Below are 6,000 nucleotides of genomic sequence, written 5' to 3' on the forward strand. Positions count from 1 at the left end.
TACATTGAGCTCGACTGGAGAAAGTTATGATATGATAATAAAATAAATGTATTTTGACAGACTGATATGATTTTCTTCCGCATTATAGTACCACAAATCATCAAAAGAAAACAAACCATAAAAGGATGTGAAAAGTGAGAAGAGGAATGTTTCAAGTAAATTAAACAGACATGTCTCTACATTCTTATCAGAGCCTTGAGACAAAACATCAGTTCCTGCCTGAGTACTTCCTGTACTGTTGTTAACATCTGTAATCCTTGTGTGTGCTCTGATGGTAAAGACAAAGAGTTGTTCTCACATGTCTGCTGCAGCAAAACAAAGTAGTGAAAGCAACAAGGCAACAAACTCATGGCAATGACAGTAATGCTTCATTGCTATTTTACTTCACATTATACAACGTTTAAGCTGGGTGATATATTGAAAAGTAATCCATAACATTACGTAATGACATTTATACTGTTTTCTGTTTTCCTACTGATACAAATCAGTTCAGCTTTATAGGTGACATAACAGAAAAGTGCCTTTACCTCAACTTTAGATTAGAGTCATGGTAAAACAGTGGAAAATAAAAATTATATAATAAACACTGGAAAAACTTCTCCAGGACTCAAATCAAAGGTGAGGAACTACTGACGGCAAAGATGAAGCACATCTTCAGTTTTGGAGCCTAATGAGCTCAATTGCATTTGGCTTTGTCATTTGTTGATCTAAACAAGGCGTTGAGTGAAAAGATTCATTTAATGCAGCCAGTGACACTGGTTTGTTTGGAATAATGCAATGCAACAACAGCAATCATATAAGAAAAGAGCATCAATTACAGAGATTTAAACTCTGTAAATAGAAAATAAAAGGAGAGATGTTGCTTACTGTACAAAAGCCAGTGATACAATAGTTCTGAACACGGTGGAGTCTTAGGCATAGCTAGACAGGAGTATTAGTAGTATTGCAGTATTCATAGTACTTTTATCAGCAGTAGTAATCATATGAGCTCTAATGCTATGGTGACAACTGTCTCATGCTTCTTTCCTCCCTCCTTTACACCCTGTTCCTCCTATTCCTCTGCTATATCAATTTAATCTCTCTTCATTCCTCCAGGCAGAATGAAGAGCACTGGAAGATCCCCATTTATTGTGTTGTTTTATTATTAGTATTATTATTACTACCCTTTTGGGAATTCCTTGTGTGTCCATGGTGATTGTCAGACAAACAAAACAAGGGCATTATAGTTACAGACAGAAATCAAACAGCATAGTGCTCAGGCCTCTGATCACCACTCTCTGTTTCTGAGATGGTCTATGTTACTGGGTGGAGTATCTTACCTGCCCGCTTGCACTTTCTTTGGATTTGACTGCCTGATTTTCCTGCCCGCCTGCTACCAGCTGTAAGTCTGTCTGAACTCTGACTGAAGCCTCATTTTAGCCCAAAACGAACGCCCTAGAGAGTTAATGTTACAATCCAAACCACACACCTGTAAGAGCTTGTGGCAGCAATTACAGAAATAGAAACAGAGAAGTAAATGTGTACTCTCTTGAGTATTATTGCTAAAACGTTTTCCTGTTTGTCTGATGAGAACAAGCCGAATAAACCACCAAAAGTGCCGTTAACTCAGTGTGATCCCGGGTAAGCCTTTGACCCGGAAGATTTTCTGTGACACTGAGAAGATTAGATAATAGATATTATGGCGCTCCTGTCTGAAATCTGAACCTCCTGATGTCAAGATTAGACACATGAAAACATTTGTTTGGCCCTTATTCCTCAAGATCAGAAACTCAAGACTGGTATGTCACCATATCTTTTTCTACCCAGCATATTCATGTCACGTACATTTTTTTAAAGGACCAGTGTGTAAGATTTAGTGGCATCTGGTGGAACAGACTTGGCAGACATGAAATATTATATTCATAAGTATGTTTTTATCAATGTATAATCCCATGAAAATAAGAATCATTGTGTTTTCATTACCTTAGAATGAGCCCTTTATATCTACATAGGGAGCGGATCCCCTTTCATGGAGGCCTGCCATGTTGCACTACCATGTTTCTACAGAAGCCCAGAATGGACAAACCAAACACTGGCTCTAGAGAGGGCCTTTCATGTTTTTCGTGAGTTTTGCCGCCACCATAGCTTCTCCTACACACAGGAGGGTGAAAGGGTGGTGTATACATTTGGTTGCAATCTGCAACTTCACTGCTAGATGCCACTAAATCTTACACACTGCTCCTTTAAAATACAATATCTACTTAACTTTTTGTACACTGAAAAGAGAATCCAGACTTTCAAATTATAATCTTTGTAATCTAAACCCATTTTTAGATTTTGTAAAGTGCCACAGTCACATTTGCCACATTTTTAAAAAAAGTGTGCAGTATATGTGGCCCTCAGAGACATTTACCTGCTCTGTCCGTGTAGATTCACTTCAACATCAGGTCAAAATGACAAGATCCACTGGATTCTTGTTGCAGTTTTGATGATATTTTGTCCACTCAATCGAGAGGTTTCATCAGTTCATCATCATCACTGGCTGGAGGGAACTGACAAGGTGCCACATGACAAACAGAGGAAGAAAATGTTCGAATGGATTGAAACACAGTTAATTGCAGCAATAATGGCCTAATATTACAAAAAGATCCTGAGGCCAGCCAGAAATATTTGAGTGTGTGTTGACAGATCAGCTCTTGCCCTTCTTTAATCACTAATGCTGAGGTACCCTTGAGAAAAGCAGTTAATGCCCAGAAGGTTCAGTTGAGCTCATCAGTGGCCAACAGCTCAGATTTTGCTTCCAGGCAAGAATGTGTTTAGTTGCTCCTAACAAACAATTTGTGATACATAAAGATCATGATGTGTACAGCCCTGCATATTGCATATCTCCAGCTATAGTTTATCTTTTTTTCCTTCATTTTGTCAGTCCAGATTAAAGCTTTTCATGTTAATGTTCTTATCAACACTTATTTATAATCAACAGGCTCACACTGGTTGCTGAGATCTGTGACACTCAGAACAGTGAACAGAACAATCAGTTGTATTATTACATGTGAGATCATGCAGCATCTTTACCACATTTTCAAATCAGTAGCAAACAACAATGTGCTTTTTTAAAAGCATGCGATGATGCGGATTGTTTATAAAAATTTGTCTCCCAACGTTTCCTGAGCCCGACCATCTCTCACTTCCAGCCAGCTGCAGCAGAAGGTTAACACCTCTTCCCTTTTCCTCTTCCTCCAATTCTATCACCTCACCCTCCGATGTTTGCCAATTGATTTATGTGATAAGGTGATGATCAACATAACCATGATCGACACAGCTGGGCTGAGTGACAAAAAAAACAAAAAGCGCTTCATTCGGATTGGAGGGGCCGGCCCAGCTGACAGCTGTTAGGGAACTATGACTGCCGAGTGTGAAAACAGGCGCTGCTGGGCGGTTTGACCAGTGGAACATTTGATTCAAATGTTCGTCTGTCCCCAATTGTTCTTCGTTTCAGTTGGGAGACTTTAATCTCCTCTGCGGAAATAATTGGGAGGCAGTGAGGGAGTTAATTGTGTTTTCCATTGATGAATCATCAGGAAGTGTTGGTGAACCCCACTGACCACACACACACACACACGCGCATTTGTGCAGATGCATGCAGACACACACTCACTATACTTACATGCACACACATACTGTACTGACCACACACTCACACAGGCAAAAACCATTCACACCCACATTCTCAGACCACACACATACACACTCACAGAGGCCACATATGAACATGAATGCACCCTCATACACTATTACATGGACTTACACACACACACTCATAAGCACAGATTGATACAGAATATAATTCTATCTTTCTCTCTCTTTCCATATCACTCTCATTTCCAACCTCTCTCGCCCTCTCTGCTCCTTTTTTTTTTTTTTTTTTTGCTGCTGTTTCAAAAGATTAAGAGGCCAATTAGTAAAGCTCTCACGCCAGTTATTACCATGCTGGGAACTGGAGAGAGAAAAAATCCCCCTCTCTCCTCTTCCAAAAGAAGGATTTCTCCTTCATTGTCGCCGAGTTGAGAGCGAAGGATGTGTGGGGTGTATTTGGAGTGCCGATGTGGTAATTTTGGCTCAGAAACAATGCTATGCTGTCTGAGGAGAGGTAATGGAGGGAAGTTGCGGAGCTAGTGTTTACCCTGTGTGTGTGTTCACATGTGATACACACCCTGCAAACACACACACACACACACACACACACACACACACAAACAGTTAGGTGACATATGGCATTACTCTGAAGGCCACGCTAGCTTCCAGATGAAGGAGGAAGCATCGTATTAACTCCAAATCAGGCCGCTGAAACAGACGCATTGTGTGATTGTAATGAGCACCAGAAAAGACAGAGTGGAACACAGAGTGAGGCTGTTCCTTTGTGAGTATGTTAAAGTCCGTGTAAAGCAACAATAAATATGTGTTCTGAGTTTGCCACACCACAGAAAAATGTGTTATTAACCACTCGGCCAAATTTTAATGATTAAAAAAGTCGCCAAGTATATAAAGTTAGGTTTCAAAATCGTGGAAAAATAAGCAGTATTCTTTGCTCTGAAACGCTGGGGGGCGTGTCTGCTGAAGGCGCTGACAGCACGACTCAACTGAACGGCCTCTGAGTTAACAATGCTCATACCAAACCCCCATATAAAAATACACAATTTAAAATAGGCCTTGTTTGTAGGTGTAAGGCAAGCAACATGGATGATGTTTTAGATATTGAATAACGCTAGGAGTTAATGTTTAATTCAGCACATATTTTGTAAGTAAATGTGGACTTGTTTCAGTCTAAATGTAACTTAAATGACTAGTAATCAAGCGATCCATCACCAATCATCATTATGGTAAATTGTCGTTTTTTTCAATGGAGCTCGGTGCACTTAACATTAGTCACTTCTCTGCTGAAACGTCCTCAGTGGCTTCATTGTGGCCGTCATTGTGGCAAATTCTCTCCCTCTGGCCGAGAATCTCCCAGCCACACAGCCGGTGCTAAAGCCGAAGCCATGGGCGGCGGCCGTTGTCGTGGGTGGGGGGTGGTGGGGGCAGGGTCATGCTAGTCCACCATTTCAGGCCCACTCAAAAAATCCTGAACACAGAAATGGTGAAAAACAGTTTAATGCTCGAACTCCACATTTCAGTACTAAATAGTTGCTTTTATATTTAACCAGTCTGTAATATTTAGGGTTTTGTTTGTAACTGTGTTCCACTCAGTCTTAGTTTTCGACTCCCATTTGTGATTTTCCACATTTCTCATAATGCCTGTTGAAAGAAAAAACATGAATTTCTTGAATTCAGCAGCTGGTTTTAATACATATTTTGTTATATCATAATGATGCATGGTTATGAAGGACTAACAATAGAAAACACATTTAGCTGTCATTTTTGAGATTATGATATCAAATATGACTACTAGCCCTGATGACGGACTGCTTTGTGATTGTGTCACCAACCTCATCTACATGTACTGTGCTGCTCACCTGCTAATGTGTGTGTTAGCACGTGTCAAAACTGTTTTAGCCTTGTAGAGTACTACGAGTTCTCTCAAGAGATATACTCTACAGCTTTGTTCACTGCAATAAATCTACATACTCAATACTCAATCATGTGAAAAAACCATGTAAATGTATCATGTAAACCTTTGGAGCAGTTTTAAATCTGCATGTGGATCCAGATCTGCATCATAATACACACAAGTGATAGACAGTCATGTTGATTTTTTTAAAATACAAAATTAGGGCTTTGGACAAAGATTAACTGTGCAATTTTTTTTTTTTATGGCAATTTAAATTTATAATTTTGCTGTAGCTCCACCTATAGACCAAATGCCATCATATCATACACATCACTCTGTCAAGTGCTTCATAAATGGCCACATGATGGTGCTATCTGCACCAAAAACTAAACTTTTCTTCTATGGTAAACGCAAGATTATGGGTGAAGTCAACGTGTCAAACTTTGACATCTTCACATTACAACTGGCAAGGG

The sequence above is a fragment of the Thunnus albacares genome, chromosome 3, assembly GCF_914725855.1.
Source record: "Thunnus albacares chromosome 3, fThuAlb1.1, whole genome shotgun sequence".
Classification (NCBI taxonomy): domain Eukaryota; kingdom Metazoa; phylum Chordata; class Actinopteri; order Scombriformes; family Scombridae; genus Thunnus; species Thunnus albacares.